Source organism: Paroedura picta, chromosome 1, assembly GCF_049243985.1.
Source record: "Paroedura picta isolate Pp20150507F chromosome 1, Ppicta_v3.0, whole genome shotgun sequence".
In the NCBI taxonomy this organism is placed as follows: Eukaryota; Metazoa; Chordata; class Lepidosauria; order Squamata; family Gekkonidae; genus Paroedura; species Paroedura picta.
In genome coordinates this window covers 166,318,947-166,340,905 of record NC_135369.1, presented here as the reverse complement: position 1 = coordinate 166,340,905, position 21,959 = coordinate 166,318,947, and the positions used below count along the sequence as shown (strand labels likewise).

At 45.2% G+C, this 21,959-nt stretch overlaps 1 long non-coding RNA gene across 1 annotated transcript in view; it reads right to left on the bottom strand.

The window, feature by feature from the left end:
- Nucleotides 1-430: 430 nt before the first annotated feature.
- The window catches only part of LOC143824141 (uncharacterized), a 29,656-nt gene continuing 8,127 nt past the window's right edge, over nucleotides 431-21,959 (bottom strand). Inside the window, exons 2-4 of the long non-coding RNA XR_013226709.1 lie at nucleotides 4,631-4,764; nucleotides 2,584-2,777; nucleotides 431-2,485 (exon numbers count right to left, since the gene is read on the bottom strand). This is a non-coding gene — a long non-coding RNA (uncharacterized LOC143824141). The remainder of the gene's footprint in view (nucleotides 2,486-2,583; nucleotides 2,778-4,630; nucleotides 4,765-21,959) is intronic.

Sequence of the window (21,959 nt, the reverse complement as noted above, 5' to 3'; positions counted from 1 at the left end):
CCACATTTTAAAACCAAACCCACCCATGTACACATCATTAAAACAATTAAAACCAAAGTTAAAATGCAAATGAAAACATTTAAACAATTAAAACATTGTGCAGGAAGGAGGGATCACTGATGTAATACCAAACAAAAGAAAAAACCTCTCAGAAGATGGCAACAGAAGAGGAGAGGTGAATCTCTTTGGGGAGATAGTTCTAGAGTTTAGGGTAATTATTTGACTATATCTTCCACTGGAACATAGAAAGGGTTTCCTAGTCATTCATGCCCTAGTTATCTATAGGTTTTAGACTAGGGGTAGTCATACTGCGGCCCTCCAGATGTCCATGGACTACAATTCCCATGAGCCCCTGCCAGCAGTTGCTGGCAGAGGCTCATGGGAATTGTAGTCCATGGATATCTGGAGGGCCGCAGTCTGACTACCCCTGTTTTACATACTGTATTTGCTCTGTGTGGTTTTCTGCATGATGATGGGTCAGAAACAACTGAACTGGCTAATTATACATTTCTGGACCAAATTCAAGATGCTGCTGGTTTCGTTCTATATGATCTCTATTGTATCTCAAAGACCACATGCTGGCACATGAACTAGACTTTGAGACCAGAAGAGTAAACTCCGTATTCCAGTACCATCTTTTAGTGTGGCTAAGTGGGGAAGAGAATGAGCTGTGAAATGGGGGATTCGGTTCTGTCTGCATATTATGTTCAGAGAGTTGGCCAGAACCCCTTGAATATTACCTATTCCTTTCAGAGGGGAATCACTTCCCACCAGGGGGTATGTAGCTCTATTCCTCCTTGATGTTCTGACTTTCTAAAGAACTCATAGTAACTGGAACACTCAAACATTCCACACCTCATCAGCTGAATTGCTAAGTAGATCTTATCACCATTAACACAAGCCAGAACTTTAACAGCAGGAGAGACAGAGATTGCAGGAGGAAAGAATGCCTTTGCTGTTTCTTTTTCATCCTTGGTAGAGTTTATCTGATTTTTGAGGAAGCTGACAAAATCTCTGTTTCCTCTCTATAAATCTACATTAGTTTGATTTGAATCTATTTCATTTATTCTGATATAACCTTATCAAGTGGCATAAAAGTTCATTCAGAGCTGGATTGGATGCTCAATAACCGGTGTATCCCCAATGACATATTTACCAACAACTATTTTCTAGCTGAAGAAGGTCCCTATGACTATTTATGCACTGGGAACTTCAGTGTCCCAGCTCCCATGCAGGAGCACAAATTGGGGGTGGATGAGGTGCACCGGGCCAAATGCTCCCCTGTTTAGGTTCAGGAAGAGGTGGGGCAACCTGCCACGACTAAAACTCCAGCCTGCAGCCCAGCATGAAACCTCCAGTGCGTAAATGGTCTATGAGTAAACAAATGGACTTAAATAAGATTTTCATAGCTTTCTACATATGACAGTGTAACACAGATGTTAAAGGCATGAGATGTGAGACAGAATTCTCCAGGTCAATTCAAATTAGCTCTGCCATAGTTCTCTGGCTACTCTTAAGTGAGACTCAAGTGGATAGCTGTGTTGGTCTGATGTAGCCCAACAAAATTTGAGTCCAATAGTCTTAAAGGTGCTATTGGACTCAAATTTTGTTGTACTCTTGTACTCTTAAGTGAGAGGTAGAAGGCAGAAGCCATGGAAGAGGTCAGTTGGTTGGCCTTTGGAGACAACACTCAGGGGTATCATCAACAGTATTTGTTGTTGTTAGGTGCAAAGTCGTGTCCGACCCATCGTGACCCCATGGACAATGATCCTCCAGGCCTTCCTGTCCTCTACCATTCCCCGGAGTCCATTTAAGTTTGCACCGACTGCTTCAGTGACTCCATCCATCCACCTCATTCTCTGTCGTCCCCTTCTTCTTTTGGATCTGACATATTTAAGCCTCAGATACCACATGGAAAATGCAGAGTTTTGGACCAAGTGGCATAGGACAGTGTGTTAGTTATATGGGAACAGGCCTCTGCCTGTACTGCTATAGGTGAAGCAGGAAGATAAGATCAATTAAGGAAGCCCGTTTATTATATGGATGAGCCAGTAACCTGCCATGATGGTTCAAGAGGGGTAACGGAATCACAGAACTGGAAGGGATCCAGTGTACCCCCTTCTGGCTCAGCTCACACCTGACTGGATAGGAAGCCAGATCACCTTCTGTTCTGCCACTTTGGAGTCTATGGCCATTGTCCGTTTTAAACCAGCCATATCCAATAGAAAAGCAAAGCCTTCTGTTAGCATGCTCCATTTTATTTAATGCTCTGTCAGGTTTTCCTCAGCGCATGCTATATAAAAGCCACAACCTTAGCCGCTGACTTTGGCTCCGGCCTCCCTCAGAGGAAGCATTCCGTTAGTGTGATTTCCACACGGCGTTATTTTGTATATCATTTTGCAATTTTGTTTCTCAGCAGTCTTTTGTTAAAACACTGTTTTAAGCCCGCGAGGTGAGGGTGGGTGTGCAGGCGCGTGTGGAATTTCTGTCAGAGATAATATAAAGGAGAAATCACAAAGATTACAGCCTAGCATTCACAGCGGAGAGAAAAGAAAAAATATGTTTCAACACAACCCTAATTACAGTTTTGTGAAGCGCTGTTGAGGCCTGCTGTGAAGTTTCATCAGGGAGGAGACAGGGCTTTATTGTTCTTTTGCATTCTGTTGCCATGGCAGCTACTACTCCATGGTCGGGTGTTGTGGGGAAGGCCGAACACCTGCAGGATCAGGTTGCAGAGCTGAGAACGTTGGGACGTCGGTGCAGGATCGGGGCCTGTGCTTAAGAAATAGGCATTCTTGAGAAAAGCATGTTTTCACGAAGGTTCTGACAATAAGACAAAAGGGAAACAATGGCTTCCAAATTCATTCCCCATTTTAAAGCATGTCAGAGCTGGCCAGTAGCAGAGCAGTTGCCTATCTCTGGTTAGTGTTTGCTCAAATCAAACTCGGCCAGCCCCAGATAATAAAATAATAATAATAAGGAAGTCTCATAAACAAAACGTGAGATTAATTCACAGCTGTCGATGACTTAAAAGCCAAAGTGAAAGGAGCAGAAAACAGGATGCTGGCAGACAAAAGGTTGGTGATAAACCGATATGTAAATGTTCCTGCTTCCATTCAAATTACCCCAAGGGGGATTCCTTTTGGTCTTTCCTGTTGAACTGAGGTCTAATTGGGCACTTCAGTTTAACACCACCCTGCCTCTTTTCTGCCTTATAGACCATTTCCTCCAAGGGTTGTGCTGATGTCAGGGTGTGAAGAGGGTATTTTGTGCATCAGCGGTAAAGCAGATCTCTTAATGGTCAGCAGGTATGAACACACCAATTGTTTGCCTTATCTGGTGGTGTCTGGAGAAGTCTCTTGCCATTTTAACAGCTATTTCATCCCCTGTGGTGGTAGAGAGGTTGTGACTGCCAGGATTGTCATTTCATAACAAATCTGAGAACTATATTGCCTTTATATAATAAGAACCTCAGACCCTTTAAAGAGATTCTCAGCAAGCTTGAGCAGGTCTACTCAAAAGTAAGCCCCCACTTTACTTTTGGATTTAAAAACAATGTAACAAGCAGGAAAAGAATGTGAGGATTTAACCTTTATTCACCCGAGTGTTCTGGTTTCAAGAGCTACCTTTATTTACACTAACAATCTCTTCTTTCCCCCTCCTCTTTGGAGATAGAAAATCATTTAGCATAGCCTCAATATCTATATTTCTTGCCAATCAGTTGAAAGATCTGTTAACTTAGACACCGGAGACCTTGCCTATCTCTGTTAATTTTAAACTCTATAATTACATAATTTGTATTTTCATCATTAAAGCATTTCTGGTATAAATGGAATTTATGATGCAGTTCAGATGACACTAAAACAGGACACAACATTTGCCTAGTGGCTCTCTGTAGCTCTGTAGACAAGTATATTCATTCCGGCATTCAGGTAAATGTCAGTGATGAAATACCAACGCAACAAACAGTAAAGCCAATTACTTAGCATTTCCATAGTATTCCTCCAGATTTCTATCTAAATATGCACAGAATTTGTCATGTGCTGTTTCATTCTAAAAAAGGTAAAGGTAAAGGTATCCCCTGTGTAAGCTCCAGGTCATGTCTGACCCTTGGGGTGATGCCCTCTAGCGTTTTCATGGCAGACTCAATACAGGGTGGCCTTGCCAGTACCTTCCCCAGTCATTACTGTTTACCCCCCAGCAAGCTGGGTACTCATTTTACCGACCTCGGAAGGATGGAAGGCTGAGTCAACCTTGAGCCGGCTGCTGGGATTGAACTCCCAACCTCATGGGCAGACAGCTTCTGACAGCATGTCACTGCCTTACCACTCTGCGCCACAAGAGGCTCTTCATTCTAACAACACTCAAAACAGTTTCCTAGGGCTAAGTCACACTTTTACCCTTCGAAGACCAGAGGTGAAAAACTAGTCCAGTGGCATCTTTCCCCACCATGATCTATCTAAAATGGCAGACGGAAGTCTGCACTCCTACTTTGGATTTCAAAACAGGCAAAAGTATGTACAGTCTCACTAGCAAGGTGATGAAAGCCCACTGTTTGGGGTACATACATGGAAGAAAAGTACTGGCAAGAAATGTTAATTCCGATGCATAATGACAACTTCAAACTTACCAAAATCCATGGATGTTGGCATGATACATGAATGGCTGGAACCACCCCTATTGTAATAGAGATTTCCCTTTAAGTCGCAGGGCCTCATTTGAGCTTCTTTCTTTCGATGAATTTTGCACAGTTCCAGAAACTCTCTGCAAAAGAAAACTGGAATATCAGAGGGAGGGAATTGCACTTCCTAGGATTCTATAAATCAGGGCAGATAAGTTGTGATATGCCCACATTTGGTTAACTTTGAGAGTTTGAGGGATTCTTCTCTCCTTCCTTCAGCCTTTCATTCTGGACAACTTGTGTGTGTGTGTGTGGGGGGGGGTTGAGAGATCCAGCTCTGCTTCAGTCTGGCTTCCTATTGTTGAGCCTATTTCTCTGAGCTGGCTTCTGTGTCTACAGTCTCGTGATTCAAATGGCTTGGGGAAAAAAACAATAATGGGAAATGAATTAGAAGTGCAGCAGCAAGTCAAGAGTAAGGCCAATTAAGTTAGAGGCGGTTAGTGGTCCATTTGGAAATGCCTGCTTGGTGTGACTTGAAAAGCTGTTTTATCTTTATCATTGCTGCCTCTTACTTTGAGAAATCACATTGTTTTCCTCATAGACCTTCCCTGAATTTTCCTCATACAAGTGAAGAGTAAGAGTGTCCAAAATTGAGAATATATTTGTGTTGATTTCCAAGTTCTGGTCAGTTTTCTTATTCTGAAGCTCAAACTCCACCCAAGGGCATTGTAGCCATGGATGGAAAACAGCAAGTTTTACAATAGTTTTTCTCCTCACAATAGTAAATATGGTGTCCCACACAGGAAAGCAGTGTTAGTGTCAAAGCGATATTTAAAAATAGTAAAGGTTTGTCAGCTGCATCTTTACCTGAAGAAAGATAAGCTGAGCACAAGTTAACCATTTCTTGGTAATATCCCGACTTGACTACTATAATGGCTGTATGAATTTTATTGATTTTAACTTTATTTTTAATCTTTATTTTAATTGATTTTTTACAAAATTTAACTTGTTTATTGAGTAGTTGTTGTATTTAACTGCAATAAACCAAACTAGGCACCTAATCCCATCAACTCCCAACCTATCCTTCCCCTCACACCCGCAGAACTCATTTAGCAATCAGTAACAGTTGCCCCACCTAGCAATTCCCTGTCCTGAAGTCTAGGATCAATAACATACATTAACATATTTAGTTCTGTCCAAATAGAGCAATCATGATTATTATTTGGTTCCTTGTAAAGTTCTGAAATTCAACCCTGGGTTTTGTCCTGGACAAACGCATCACATACCTTCTCATTTCTTTATCATCTACAAAATATCACATCAAGTATGTTGTTTTAGGGGCTATCACATCAGCCATTGCCTGATAATTCAATTTTCCAATGAAGGTAGAGCATCCGGCACATCTGTATGTGTTCTTTGAATGTTCTACATACATCACGTACTTGCATGTAGGCGATTCCTTTTCCTTATCCAAGATGCTGGTCATTATAGTATTCCCTGCTTCCTCAAAACTATTATCATTCAACTATTATCATTATTCAAAACTATTATCATTCAACCCTAATTTTCCTTAGTTAATTTATTGAGTGTATGCTTCATGAGCTTTGGTGTGCATATTTGCAAGGCCTTTAAATTCTTTCTTAATAAACCCGCTTTCCAGTTATGGGATTTTTTTTAGAGGTTCTTAGGGAATAACCCAGCATACATGGGTGATCCCATACCCTCTCTTACATTGCTCATTTTCCCAACCAAATTCTTAACATAGAATTTGGGTGACACATTCAAAGAAATGGGTTTTCCACAGCTGCAGTAGCAGCCACAGCCACTGAAGAATGGATTTATTTATTTTACAATTTATACCTTGCCCCTCCTGGCGTCCTGGCTCAGGGAGCTTCCAACATTGATTCATAAAAACATATACAATACATAAAAATTAAGAGGACTGGTAAGCACCCTGGCTTGTGGTTCCATTCCCATTCCAGCTGTCCCTTTTAATTCCCCTTTCTCTTTTCTCTACCTCTGCTTGGGCTTTCATGATAGTTTCTGATGCACTGGCATACTGAGGAGGAGTCATGGTTCAGTGGTAGAGCATCTGCCTGGCCCAGGTTCAATCTCTAGCTTCTTCAGGTTTTTGAAAAAAATACAACAGTAGGTTATATTAAAGGCTTCTTCCTGTGACCCTGGAGAGCTGCTGACAGTCTGAGTAGACAATACTGACCTTGATAAACCAATGGCCCGATTCAGTATGTGGTATTTGAGAGTCCTCGACAGACTTTGGTAGAAAACAGCCAGTGGTGCTAAGGATTGAATTAGGTATGAAGTCTGCCAGAAATCAATTCAAGTGGGTAGCCGTGTTGATCTGAAGTAGCAGAACAAATTTAGAGTCCAGTGGCACCTTTAAGCCAACTTGGTTAGGAGTATAGATTTCCAATCTGGCAAGATAGGTTTGATTCCACACTCCCCCACATTCAACCAGCTGGGTGACTCCCCACAGCACTGATAAAGCTGTTTTGACCAAGCAGTAATATCAGGGCTCTCTCAGCCTCACCTACCTCTGTTGTGGGGAGAGGAAAGGGAAGGTAACTGTAAGCCGCTTTGAGACTCCTTTGGGTAGAGAAAAGCAGCATATAAGAACCAACTCTTCTTCTTCAGTAATATCAGGGCTCTTTCAGCCTCACCTCTCTCACAGGGTGTCTGTTGTGGGGAGAGGAAAGGGAAGGCGACTGTAAGCCACTTTGAGACTCCTTTGGATAGAGAAAAGTAGCATATAAGAAGCAACTCTTCTTCTTCTACCTTACAGGGTGTCTGTTGTGGGGAGAGGAAAGGGAAGGCAATTGCTTTTCACTGCCTGAAGGAGTGTCAAAGCGGCTTACAATTGCCTGCCCTTTCCTCGTCCCACAACAGATTCCTTGTGACATAGATGGGGCTGAGAGAGCTTCTGACAGCTCAGTCAGCACTATCAGGGCAGTGATGAAGAAGAAAAGTTGTTTTTTATACTGTGCTTTTCACTGCCTGAAGGATTCTCAAAGCAGCTTACAATTTACTTTCCCTTCCTCTCCCAATAACAGACAACCTGTGAAATAGGTGAACAGCCTGAGAGAACCCTGATGCTACTGCTTGGTCAGAACAGCACTATTAGGGCTGTGACTAGCCCAAGGTCACCCATCTGACTGCATGTGGCAGAGCGGAGAATCAAACCTGGCTCACCAGATTAGAAGCTGCTGCTCTTAACATTAGAAGGCGGAGACGCGGTCTCCCAAACCGTCTCAATATAGAGATGCCAGCCTCCAGGTTATGGCTCATCTCCAGACTACAAAGATCAGTACCCCTGAAGAAAAGGGTACCCTGGTCCTGGAGGATGCATTCTGTGGCACTGTATCTCACTGCGACCCCTGCCCTCACCAGACTCCATTCCTGAAGCTCCAGGAGGCAACCTTATCACAGCCTGGATCTGGCAACCCTACCCCTTGAAATGTCTTCCCTGAACATGGGAATGTCCTTAAAGCAGATTAACACATTAAAGCAGATTAACAGGGCTTGCCTCTGCAGATCTACTCACAATTCTTCCCAACTCTATGGCACTATATCTCATTGTGGTCCCTGTCCTCACCTGGCTCCATCGCTACAGCTCCAAGAGTTTCCCTTGAAATGTCTGGCAGCCCTATCCCTTGAAATATCTTCCCTGCACATGGGAATGTTTTAAAAGCTAACCAGTTAAAGCAAATTAACAGGAACTGCCTATGCAGGTCTACTCACAATCCTTCTCAAGTCTATTCAAAGGGGTTTAATTCCCAGGAAATGGTCTCCAGAATTGCTACGTAAATTGCTGAGGTAGTTCTAAAGTTCGGTTTGCTTCATAGGCTGCCCTCCCTCCATGCTTGCAGTTTTTGGGAATCGCATATGGGATGACATTGATCAGTCTTGATATCTACCAATAATGCAGCAGTTTATGGGACTTTTTGAAAAGAATCTTCTGAATTTGTGGATCTGTAACGTTGCAATACTGGAAAGTTATGTGATATTTTGTCTATTGAAATTAGAGCCCCAGCTGGAGAGGAGATCGCAAACCAGTTCCTTTGCTCCTGGATATTGCCAAGTCCTCAAGGAGGCGAAGAAAGATAAAAAGGGAAAAAGACAACTGACGAAGGAACACAACAGGGGACAATCCAAACTGTCCCATTTCATTACAGCGCTTATGCAGCCCCCCGCTGTGCATTAAGGTCTCCGAAAATCATTTTAGAAATAAGAAGATCCATTATTATTAAATCCTGTCATTTCCCTTCAAAAAGAATGCCCATTTTCAACATGATAAATGCTGTCTTGTTACCAGTAGGAAACTGGCAAATTAAGGTTTGGGCATAACAAGATTAACAGGGAACTGTTGAAAAGCATTTTCCAAATGATCTTTTGTTCCATTGCCACAGAAAAAAAAAGCAGTCGAGAAAAACATCCAACGGCTCAATGAGATGTTATATTGCAAGTGTAGGCACAGATATTATTTTACGGACTCCTCGTGCAATTTCTATGTAAATTTCATGGGCTTAATGTGGTTCCTGCAGAGGAGATTTACTGATATCTCTTTAAAATAACGATGTTGTTAATTTATTCTGAATTACCGAGCTGATTGGTGTACAGCATTTATGACAAGCACATTAATAACATCTGGTGAAGCAAGTATGATTAGAGCTATGTCTGAATATGAAATGTTAGAGGTACCTGGATGGGAAAAAAAAATCAATCAACGCTTAAAAACAAACAGATTTAAAAAGAACTACGTACACAGCTGGAGAGTGAGAATACTACGGGATATAATGCAAAGCACAGGAATTTACTGTTTATTATGTACAAAGGGAAAATTGTGTGTATAAACATGTTTGGGCCCCATGAAAGTATTAAAATTCTTAAGATACTTTCATGCAAAAAGAAAGCTAGTGGGGATCACACCTGCACAAAACACAAAAGAAAGCTGAGCATGCATGAAGTCTCCCTAGACGTGAGCACTCCAGCAGAATCTTGCACATGTGACAAAAGGGACGGGTGGGAGTTTCCCTTTGGTGCACTTAAGCAAATCTTAGATTTGGGGGTGGAGGAATTTCTAATGGCCATGAGTGTAACAGAAATCAGGGAAAACCACATATGTTGCCTCAGATGGATTTATGGACAAGCTACATACATTAGAGCAGGAGTAGTCAACCTGTGGTCCTCCAGATGTCCATGGACTACAATTCCCACGAGCCCCTGCAGCAAACACTGGCAGGGGTTCATGGGAATTGTAGTCCATAGACATCTGGAGGACCACAGGTTGACTACCCCTGCATTACAGTTTAGGCCTCAAGTTTATGTGATGCAGAGCTTTCGAGTAGTCCTAAATTGCAATCCCCACTCTGCCACTGGAAGCTTGCTGGGTGACCTTGGGGCAGTCAGTCGGCTTTACCTACACCACAGGATTGTTGTGAGGATAGAATGGCAGAGAAGAGAATCATATAAGCCACTTTGGTCCCCCCATTAAGGAGAAAAAATGGAGGATAAGTTGTGTGAATAAATAAATAAATGAAATTACTAAGGCTGAGGCTGAGAGAGCTCTGAGAACTGTGACTGGCCCAAGGTCAACCAGTTGGGTGCACTCCCACTCTTAACCACTACACCAAGCTGGCTTTCCAGAGTCCCCAGAGCAATAGATATCATACCATGTCACCTCCACCAGCCCCCATTGTTCTGCCAGCCCAGATGCAAGAGCAAATGGGAGGGCCTAGCCTGCAGGAGAATGCCTATCAAAAGTGGGCAAATAGCATGCTTAGGCATGTTCTTCATGGTTGCAAGGACTTCCCAGTGCCACTGCATTGTTCCTGCTCCTATTGAAAGCACATAGTTGGGGCAGGGAAGAATTTTTTTTCTTTCCAGGGTTCAATCCCGGCAGTAACTCTGTAGGTTGAAGAAGGCTGCTCTATTCTGTTGATGAGTAACAAACTGGGATCAAGATTGCAGAGAAAAATATCAACAACCTCAGATATGCAGATGATACCACTCTAATGGCAGAAAGCAAAGAGGAACTAAAGATCCTCTTGGTGCAGGTGAAGGAGGAGAGTGCAAAAGTTGGCTTGAAACTCAACATCAAGAAAACGCAGATCATGGCATCCGGCCCTCTCAATTCCTGGCAAATAGATGGGGAAGAAATGGAGGTAGTGAGAGATTTTATTTTCCTGGGCTCCAAGATCACCGCAGATGGGGACTGCAGCAAAGAAATTAAAAGACGCTTGCTCCTGGGGAGGAAAGCTATGGCAAATCTAGACAGCATCCTAAAAAGCAGAGACATCACCCTGCCAGCAAAAGTGCATCTAGTCAAGGCTATGGTCTTCCCAGTTGCAATGTATGGCTGTGAAAGTTGGACCATAAGAAAGGCCGGGTGTCAAAGAATTGAGGCTTTTGAAATCTGGTGCTGGAGAAGACTCTTGCGAGTCCCTTGGACTGCAAGGCAAACAAACCGGTCAGTCCTAGAGGAGATCAGCCCTGACTGCTCCTTAGAAGGCTAGATCCTGAAGATGAAACTCAAATACTTTGGCCACCTCATGAGAAGGAAGGACTCCTTGGAGAAGAGCTTAATGCTGGGAGCGATTGAGGGTAAAAAAAGAAGGGGACGACAGAGAATGAGGTGGCTGGATGGAGTCACTGAAGCAGTTGGTGCAAACTTAAATGGGCTTCGAGAAATGGTAGAGGACAGGAAAGCCTGGAGGATCATTGTCCATGGGGTCGCGATGGGTCGGACACGACTTTGCACCTAACAACAGCTTCCGCTTCAACAATAAACCTACTGATGGATTGATGGTCCCATGCAAAGTGAATAAAGGTAAAGGTAAAGGTATCCCCTGTGCAAGCACCGAGTCATGTCTGACCCTTGGGGTGACGCCCTCTAGCGTTTTCTTGGCAGACTCAATACGGGGTGGTTTGCCAGTGCCTTCCCCAGTCATTACCGTTTACCCCCCAGCAAGCTGGGTACTCATTTTACCGACCTCGGAAGGATGGAAGGCTGAGTCGACCTTGAGCCGGCTGCTGGGATTGAACTCCCAGCCTTATGGGCAAAGCTGTCAGACGGCTGCCTTACCACTCTGCGCCACAAGAGGCTCAAAGTGAATAGGGTGGGATAATTGAATTGTCTTCCACTCACCCTTAAAAACAGCTTCCACCCTCTTTTCTAGAATGCTAGACAGATAAGGTTATTCAGGTGGCCCTCCTAAAATGTCTGTCATTCAGGGTTCAAAATGGGACAGGCCTCTGTGATAGCTACAAAGGAAGTAGGAGGGATTGGAGACAGGTGCTGTATTCTAACACTCTTCAGCGAGAATGAAGACAACTATCTAATGCTCCAGAAGTCACACCATCTGGCTATCCCATAGTACAGCCTAACTACATGTTACACAATGCCTGAGTACAGTTACAAGCCGCTGGGAATAGCCAATGTGCTGTAGTAGTTAGAGGGTTTAACTAGAGTCAGAGAGACCTGGGTGTAAATTGCACGGAGTTTTTATTCCAATCCCAGGTCGATTCAGTCCTTGCCCTCTACACAGAATGCAATTTCCATTTTGATTTGGGGTGATTTAAATTTTCTTTCTACAGCAAGAAGGATTGATCCAGAGTGACCTTACCTTTATTGTGCGATATCTTAGAGTGCTTTTAATCCTGGATATATTATAAAATCGCATTGTTTTGAATCTGGGCTCTCCTCCGTGGTAGAAAACCCATGATTGGCTACAGGTGGTCATGTCACAAACTTGCCTTAAAGGGGAAGCCCATAATTTCTCTCAATTTATGTCTGTCTTGGATTTTTTTTCTGCCTTCTTGGATCCTCTCCCCCCCCCCCTCCTTCAAGAAAAGAAAGGATTTTCCCTTCCTCCTCTGACTTCTTGGATCCTCTCCCCCCCCTTCAAGAAAACAAAGAAAGAGTCTCCATTTGCCTCCCCCCACTCTTCTGAGCCTCCCTAACCACGTGTAGAACACTTTCCTGTTTCATTGGGGGGGGGGGGAGGAAGACTTGAGTTCAAAATGATCTGAATTCAACAAGATTGACAATGGAATAAACAAAGTAAGCGCAGACTCTGCCCTGGATTTAAAATCCTTAACCCCTTCTGCCCAAGGCCTGGGAGGATCTGGCAGCCCTGATACTCTGCCATGGCAGCAGACTTGGTGAGTGGAAGCAGGGGTTGGGATTTTCCTAACCTCACATCCTCATGGATTTCCTTCTGGTTCCTTTCTAGCCAACCACAGCAGGGGTCAGCAATCTACTGTTTTGCCTCTACAGATTTTACTGCAGTTTCCTGTTCCTATTGCTTTGTGTTATTCTGTTATCCCATCTGGATTCCACACAGAAGAAAACTAAATTCAACACAATAACATTTCTGTTTTGATAAAAAGGAATTTGGATTTTTTTTGTAACTTTTAAAGAAATCACAAGGCTGAAATTGGTTCCCAGTTCCTTATTTGTGTTTCCTAGGTCGAGATGGGTCAGATATGACATCACAACTAACAACAAAGTTCCTTATTAATGAATCCAATCACGATAGCTTTCCCTTCCTTTCCCCACAACACACACCCTGTGGGGTAGGTGGGGCTGAGAGAACTCTGACAGGACTGCTCTGTCAGAATAGCTCTAACAGGATTGTGAGTAGCCCACAGTCACTCAGCTAGCTGCATATGAAGGACTGGGGAACCCAACCTGGATTTCCAGAATAGAGGCTGCCACTCTTAACCACTCGGTCAGTGGTTCTAAACCTTCCTAATGCCGCAACCCTTAATACAGTTTCTCATGTTGTGGTGACCCCCAACCATAAAATTATGGAAGTGTTCTTTCACAGAAATTAAACTGAAACTCACCAATGGTGTGAAGATCCATTGTTCATGACTGTATATTGTTTTTCCCCCCAGGGTTTCTCTGTTCAGTTCTGCCTCTTGCCCCACCATGCCCATCTCGCTCTTTTCAGCTGCTCCAAACAGATGAATGCTCTATCTTAATCTACCCTGCAAGGCTGTTGCGTAGATCAGGGGTAGTCAACCTGTGGTCCTCCAGGTGTTTGTGGACTACATTTCCCATGAGCCCCTGCCAGCAAACGCTTGCAGGGGCTCATGGGAATTGTATTCCATGAACATCTGGAGGACCACAGGTTGACTACTCCTGGTGTAGATGGTGCCCCCCTGGCCAAGTTGCTTGCTCTCCCACGACCCTATGAAAGGGTTGTTCGACCCCCAAAGGGGTCCCGACCCCCAGGTTGAGAACCACTATATCAAGCTGATCAACTCCCATGACCACCAAAATAAGGTCTGTTCCATCACATATCATACATCCCCGCATTCAGGGGACTCTGCCTTCCAATGGAGCTGTATTGTTTCCTGGTTCAAAGTCTAGTTCAGGTGCTAACTGCTCCAAAGTGAGATGTCCCCAGGACAAATGCATATGCAGGCACTAAGGGAAAACAGTGCCCCCAAACAATCTTTGGACCTCTGAACTGACTTCAGTCTCCTTATTTTAAAAAATCTGTTTTCCCCAGCTTTAAATAACGTTTTCTGAAAATTTAGTTATTATTTTGTTTATTATTTAGAAGACAGAAGATTAGATTTATATGCTCCTCCTCCTGGGAAGCTGTCTCAGGGCAGTCAACAACATAATAAGTAAACACATAAAAGTGAAAAGAGTTAGCAAGAGAATTAACAACATTAATTAAAACCACTTTAAAACCGATTAAAATGTCTCTTTGAATTCCACTACCACAAGTTGCCTATGGAGATTTCTCATTTATTCCAGGAGAGACTTGCCGCAGGAGGAGACTGACTTAATGGTGTTGCTAGTTACTGGCTCCAACCAAATACCCACAGCTCTTCTGGGAGCTCTTTTCATGAGGTGGGGTCCTGTACCAAGAAGGCCCTGGCCCCGTTTGAAGCCAAACATACCACTGAGCGGCCAGGGATTGCCAGCCTGCTCGAATTGGCTGAGAGCAGTGCCCTTCAGGAGTTATAGTCCATTTCTTGGTGCAATGTCTAGGGCCATTTCGCACGGCTTCAAAGTAGCAGAATGGTTGCTATTTGGAAACGCTACTAATTTGACATAACCCACGACGTCGTAGACAATCTGCAACAATCCTGAAACCAATCAGCAAAAAGCGCTTCGTTGTGGCGCTTTCAGGGGAATCCAGAAAAGTGGATTCACCCTCCGGATAGCGATACACTCCTGCAACCAATCTGCAACAGTAGCGCTAAAGATCTGTGCGTTACCATTGTTGCTGGTTCTTCAAAGTCCCTCCCCCTGGCTCTCTCCTCCAAACTTCCGGCGAAGCGATCGCCATTTTTTTTTCTCCGAGCGAGCGGGGATAAACGCACCGGCGAGCCTCTTTCTGTTTAGAGGCTTCCCTGGCTTCAGTCCTTCACCTTTAGTCACTAAGCACAAACAACTGAAAAGCCCGTTTGCTGAAATAAAGTCCCTTTATTTTTTACAAATAAATTCAGCCGAAAATCGTGCCCGTGAGAGGGGGGGGGGATTTTTTTTTTATCACTCGAGGCAGCGTGCAAATGATCATACAATCAAACGACAGCTCACATTAGGCAGCTGGATGGGTCTCTCCGTAGCAACGAATCTACCTAGATTCATTGCTATGGGTCGTTTTTTTTTTTTTAAACCTTTCTTAAAGGGAAAGGGGCTGTTTGGGAGCATGCTAACGGCTGCCCATTGGCTGCTTGACGGCCAGGGGCGGGACGAGCTTGGCAATAGCGCTTCCTTTCTAGCGATTTCTGCCGAGACCGGAAGCCTGTGGGAAACGCTAAAAAACGCAACTGATTCCACTACAAAGGCAGGTATGCATAACGACGAATTCCACTATTTTAAATGGCGATTTTTCATTCCGCAAACAATTTGCAACAAAGATCCCTGTGCGAAAAGGCCCCTAGTATATGTCCAGTTCTTGTTGCAATTTAGTAGCCAAATAATTTTTTACTACAGGCTTTAATAGAGAACTTTCAAGTGAGGAAGATGCAGGTTTGCCAGGTCTCCCCTACCCACTAGCAGTGGAGGGTTGCCAGATCCAGGTAGGGAAACTTCTGGAGATTTAGGGTGGGAAGGACCTCAGGTCACCCTCTAAAGCACTTTCTCTAGGAAAACTGATCTATCTAGTCTGGAGAGGAACTGTAATTCCAGGGGTCTCTAGGTCCCACCTGGAGGTTGGGATCCCTAGAAAATGTCCCCTGAACCAATCTGGAGCAAAATTCATTAGGAAACTACACCAAAAGTATTTGTCATTTTCCAAGTAGCCCCACTGCTTGATCTGTTACTTTTGAAGTATTGCAAATCTATATCTAGAAGAGAGACAGGAAGCGGGTGAGAAACGAGATTAGATGGCATTCATTTTGTGAGCTGTAGTATGTTTCAGAAAGAAGACCACTGAGATTTGTCATGACAGCCTCTGCTAATTATCTGATGGAGGAAGTAAGCTATCTGCTCAGATAGTCAAGTCACTCTTGATGGACCCGGAAAGAGAACAGTATTGGATTCCTGTAACCGTTTCTAATGCAGTCTCTTCTCCATCACTCACCTTTTATAATCAGCAGGAAATCTCTGCATTCCTTCTCTAAGAGGGCCTGCAACCTTTGCTAGATCTTCTGTGAAACAGTAAGAGGGAGATACCAGTGCTTCTTGGTTACTGATTGATAGACATGGGGCAGTCTCATTTCTAGCCTCTGTGGGCAAACCTTAGGACAGATGACTGAAGGCTGACTCTTCAGCTGTGTTTGGGTTTTGTTTTAATACATTATTTTAAAATAAGAAATATTTGGTCCTTTATAGCAATTGTGTATGTGTGTGCATGAAGAGGTTAGGCTTCCCCCCCTACTTTATGTACCTTCTGCTATTACATGTTTTGATTACAAAGAAGAACAATTCCAGCTTGACATGCCTTCCCCCCCCCCCTTTCCAGGTCTTTTTTACAGTGCAACCTTAAACCTATTGTAAGCCTATTGACTTTGATGGGCTTAGCAGGGTGTAATTCTGTTTAGGATTGCACTGTTGGCTTCTTGCTGGTTTGCAGGTAGCCTGTGCCTCACAGGCACCTCGTGTATATTCTTCTCTTGTGCCCTCAATGTGTTTGTTGTTCCTGCCTGTCTCATCCCTATCCTTTCTAACAGGTTTGCACACCTGCCAATGGAATGCAGCTTGGAGAATTTGATTTGCCCATGGCCTCTCTGTTTCCTGCCTTAGATGTGGCAGATATTCGTATTTGTAAGGTAGCAGGAGGGCTAATCCTTTGAGATTTTGCTTGGTAACTTTCATTCTAGTCTTCTGCTTGCATGACATTCTTGGGTGGTCAGGAGCTTCCCTGGAGTCTGTCTCTTTGGTAAAGGTGCAAGGCCGAACCTGGCGGCAGCAGGAGGACTGCTGCTCCAAGCAGTGGCAAGCAATGGAGCTTGCCAGGGGGAGGCTCCTGCTATAGGCAATTCCTAACAGGGTTAGTTCTCAACCAAGCCGCCATTTTCCCATTCACCCCTGTTCTCAGCTGTGCAATTGGCACAGAAGTTACGGAGCATTTGCAGCATTCACAGTACATGGGACAAGTTACCTTGTTTTATGCACACACAAAAAATCTGGCCTTCAGTTTTGAAACTCAGTGTGGGGATTCAGACAATCTAAGGGACTGATAGTTTTTATGTCATCCGTTCCACATAATATATTTCTGGTAAGGGCTTGGAGGAGGAGCATCTCTCATGGCTTAAGAGCCACTCAGCACTTAACAACCACTCAGGGAGGCTGTCCCGCCCCTGAGTGCCTCCTCCTCCAACCGGCTTGCCTGTCTGTCCAGCAGCCAGCCAATCACCTTCCACCCCTCCACCCCTGACCACCCCCTCCTCCTCCCACTTCCCTCTGAGGCTTGGAGGCTGCAGATCCCTGCCATATAAGAGCTGCCCCTGCCAGTGAGTTCCCTAACAGCTGCCTGCAGCCTTTCCAGGTCCTGGGGGAAGGCCATCTGCAGAGATCTTCCACCACTTGCTGGTTTAAAAACAAACAACCTGCCAAAACCCTCAAGTGGCTGCTGTGAAAACTGGGGCTGAGAAGATGGCCCCAGGGTGGATAGGACCATGAAAATTTGGACTTTCTTTTCCACCCCAGGCTACTGTGATCTTTATCAAAACATTGCAGCAGGTTTGGGAAAGACTGGGGAAACCCTGAGAAGAGCACAGAAGCCATGGGGGAATTTGGAAAGAAATCTCTGGCTTCCCACAGCAAACAAACCCAAGAACAAACAACCTTTGTGAGTAGGTGACCCAGCCTTCACTGTCCTAAATACACAGGATTTACTTTTCTATTGGATGTGATGTTTTATGGTGAGCCTGCTGAAAGCACATACATCCTCCTTGCTGACTTTTCCTCACAATTTGTGTCAACAGCAAATGGTTCCCGCTTGTGTTGCTTTTTGTCCCTTTTTTACCTGTCTCTTTGTCAGCTATCAGTGACCTGTTGCTTCTTAATGAATGTCTGGGCCTCCACAGTTCCCTCGGGCGGACATCCATCGAAGGAAAAAATGCTGAGATTTGTCAATTCCTCTAACATCCATTTAGGATTATTGTCAACGTTTATAAATCTATAAGCAAACCATTCCCTTGAGACTAATTCTCTTTGATGGTTAGTGGAGCTAGGTCACCCAGCAGGAAGAAATCGTGTGGGTCTCTGGTGGAGAGGTGCCAGCTTTAATGTATTCTTGCTATTAGTTGTCTTGCTGTCACTTGATTGCTGCTAGGATAATATTTTTTCCCCCTCTGGCTTTATAGGCGGAAGAAGAAAAGATGGAAAAGGGGGAGGGGGAGGGGTGTCTTTGTGCACATCTATACATGTATTTAAAATGTCTTCGCAAAACCACGGTGGAGATGACGAACTTGTTAGCAGCTTAGACTTGTTATTATCCCATTTGTAAGAGAGCTCTTTCAGGGAAGCAGGTAACAGATTATCTTTTTTTTCCCCTTGTTCAGATGGACGGTTAAGCCATTTTTGCTGCTTTCCCTCAAAACTGTTATCCATCATTCAGATAGAGGCTTTATTTGTTTGTTTATTAACCATATATTGGGAGTTTTTGGAATTAATTCAGCCAGAGATATGTGTGTGTGTGTGTGTGTGTGTGTGTGTATACACATTGGGGTACTTGTGGATTGTAAACTAAACATGAGCAGGCAGTGTGATGCAGTGGAGGCCTCACTTCAAGAAGGACGTAGATAAAATTGAAAGGGTACAGAGGAGAGCGACAAGGATGATCTGGGGCCAAGGGACCAAGCCCTATGAAGATAGGTTGAGGGACTTGGGAATGTTCAGCCTGGAGAAAAGGAGGTTGAGAGGGGACATGATAGCCCTCTTTAAGTATTTGAAAGGTTGTCACTTGGAGGAGGGCAGGATGCTGTTTCTGTTGGCTGCAGAGGAGAGGACACGCAGTAATGGGTTTAAACTTCAAGTACGACGATATAGGCTAGATAGGCTAGATATCAGGAAAAAAATTTTCACAGTCAGAGTAGTTCAGCAGTGGAATAGGCTGCCTAAGGAGGTGGTGAGCTCCCCCTCACTGGCAGTCTTCAAGCAAAGGTTGGATACACACTTTTCTTGGATGCTTTAGGATGCTTAGGGCTAATCCTGCATTGAGCAGGGGGTTGGACTAGATGGCCTGTATGGCCCCTTCCAACTCTATGATTCTACGATTCTATGATTCTATGATTACAAAGTACCCATGTTAATTTAACAGACATTCAGTGTGAATTCTGTACCCCTCAGGCCGATTCTTCACTAGTGGCACCACTCTAGGCTACCGCCAGTGCATTGTTGTAGAACTGCATGCTCTGCAACTTGCTGTGTCCTCAGGGGGCAGATCTTCTCCAGCATTGACATGTGTCCCCCTGGAAAACAGTGGCGGCAGGAAGACTCCATTTTCACAGTCAGAGTAGTTCAGCAGTGGAATAGGCTGCCTAAGGAGGTGGTGAGCTCCCCCTCACTGGCAGTCTTCAAGCAAAGGCTGGATACACACTTTTCTTGGATGCTTTAGGATGCTTAGGGCTGATCCTGCGTTGAGCAGGGGGTTGGACTAGATGGCCTGCATGGCCCCTTCCAACTCTATGATTCTATATACATATAGTAGATAAGCCAGATGTATGCCAGATGCAACAGGCGCTAGCGGTGCCCCCCCACACACACACACACAGCAGAGGCGCAAAGATGGCACAGGTGGCCACAGAACGTGGGGGGGCAAGGAAGCGGCCATTCCCGCCTCCCTCTCTGGGTCCCCCCAGAACTGCGTGTGGTGGCAGGGAGGCAGCCACAGGGGTGTTGGAGGGGGGAGGTGGCAGCCATGGCCCCCCATCCCCACCACCCCAAGAGACTGGATCCCTTAAAGTGGCAGTGGAAGGAATCTGCAGGGGGATATCCTTGCCATATAGGCTTTGTTGCAGTGATCTGGCCACTCCCACCACCGAACGGCCGACGTGGGAGAGCCCCGCGGAGTGGCGCAGAGGCAGTTGTGGGGGTTTGGGAGTGGGGGGAGGTGGCGACCATCGCTCCCTCTGTCTCCACAACCCCTGGAGGCTGTACCCTGCAAGGTGGCAGCAGAAGGAACTTGAAGGAGGATCTCCTTGCCATATTCTCTTCCCTTCGGGGATCCGCCATTAGTGCAATGTGTGAGAGGCCCAAAGAGCACTGGGGAGGCAACCGTGGGGCTTTGGGAGTGGGTGGAGGCAGCTGCCATTGTCTCCCCCGTCCCCCCACCCCCAGGGGCAGTGCAAGGAACTTGCAGATATAGATATATATTTGCTATTTAGGCCTGAGCTAACGCCCCTCCCCCCCTAAAATATTCAGGATTTTTCAGGACTACTAGGCAGAGTCTGCACATATAGGATAATGCACTTTCAAGGTGCTTTGGCAGCTGGATTTTCCTATGCGGAACAGGACAATCTACTTCTAAAGTGCATTGAAAGTGCATTATGTATTGTGTGCAGACTCTACCCTAGATAGCTGGAGTTAAAGCATGTAAAGTGAGCTGGTGTGGTGTAGTGACTAAGAATGGCAGACTGATCAAAAGACCTGGGTTTGATTCCCTCACTCATTCACTTGCAGCCAACTGGATGACCTTGAACTAGTCACAGTTCCCTCAGAACTGTTCTCACAATGCAGTTCTCATAGAGCTCTCTTAGCCTCACTTACCTCACAGGGTATCTGTTCTGGAGAGAGAGAGGGAAATATTCTTATAAGCTGTTCAGGGAAGTCTTTGGTTATTGAAACGTAGGGTACAAAAAAACAGCTATTCTTCTTCACTCCAAGTTGCAAAGTTATAGCTTGGAGTAGTAGAAATTAATTCAAAAGAATTTTCAGCTAAACATCTGGAAGAAGTTCCTGACAGTTAGAGCAGTTCTTCAGTGTAACAAGGTTCCTCAAGAGGTGGTGGGTTCTCCTTCTTTGGAAGTTTTTAAGCAGAGGTGCCAGGGGTAGTCAAACTGCGGCCCTCCAGATGTCCATGGACTACAATTCCCAGGAGCCCCCTGCCAGCGAATGCTGGCAGGGGGCTCCTGGGAATTGTAGTCCATGGACATCTGGAGGGCCGCAGTTTGACTACCCCTGGGACGCCTATCTAATACAAATGCTAATTCTGTGAATTTAGGCAGATTGTAAGTTGGATCACAACAAATTGTGGGAAACCCTGCAGTGCCACTGCATTCGATCAAACTGAAACAGTCACTCTACACAAGAAAAAGAGTTGGTTCTTAAATGCCGCTTTTCTTTACCAGGAGTCTCAACATGGCTTACAATCGCCTTCCCTTTCCTCTCCCCACAACAGACACCCTGACCCATTATGCACGGGCCAGAATGCATGGAAACTTCCGTGGTTTCCTGGATACTGCAGGTGCCGGCAGGGGCTGGGGCGGGCTGGCGCTGTGCATAATTGCCAACGCCAGGCCTTTTGGCCCACCTGGCCCCGGCCTACGGTGTCCCTGTAGGGACACTGCACACCCTTGCGGGCTCCGCTGAGCCTCGGAGCTGGCAGGGGCATCCCCCTGCCCCCACCATAGCATGTGGAGGGGGCCCACTCTCCCTGGCCCCTCCCCACTTCCCCCCGGCCACTGCCACTTACCCTGCCCGGCAGCATCCCATGGTTCCTGGCCTCGTGCAAAGCACATTTGCGCGTGCTACGCCGGGGCAGCCCCGTACACAGGGAACGGTGGGGCATCCTGCCCTGCCCCAACAGCACGGCGGCCATGCATAATGGGTCCCTGTGTGGTAGATGAGGCTGAGAGAGCCCTGATATTACTGCTCAGTCAGAACAGCTTTATCAGTGCTCTTTTCCCA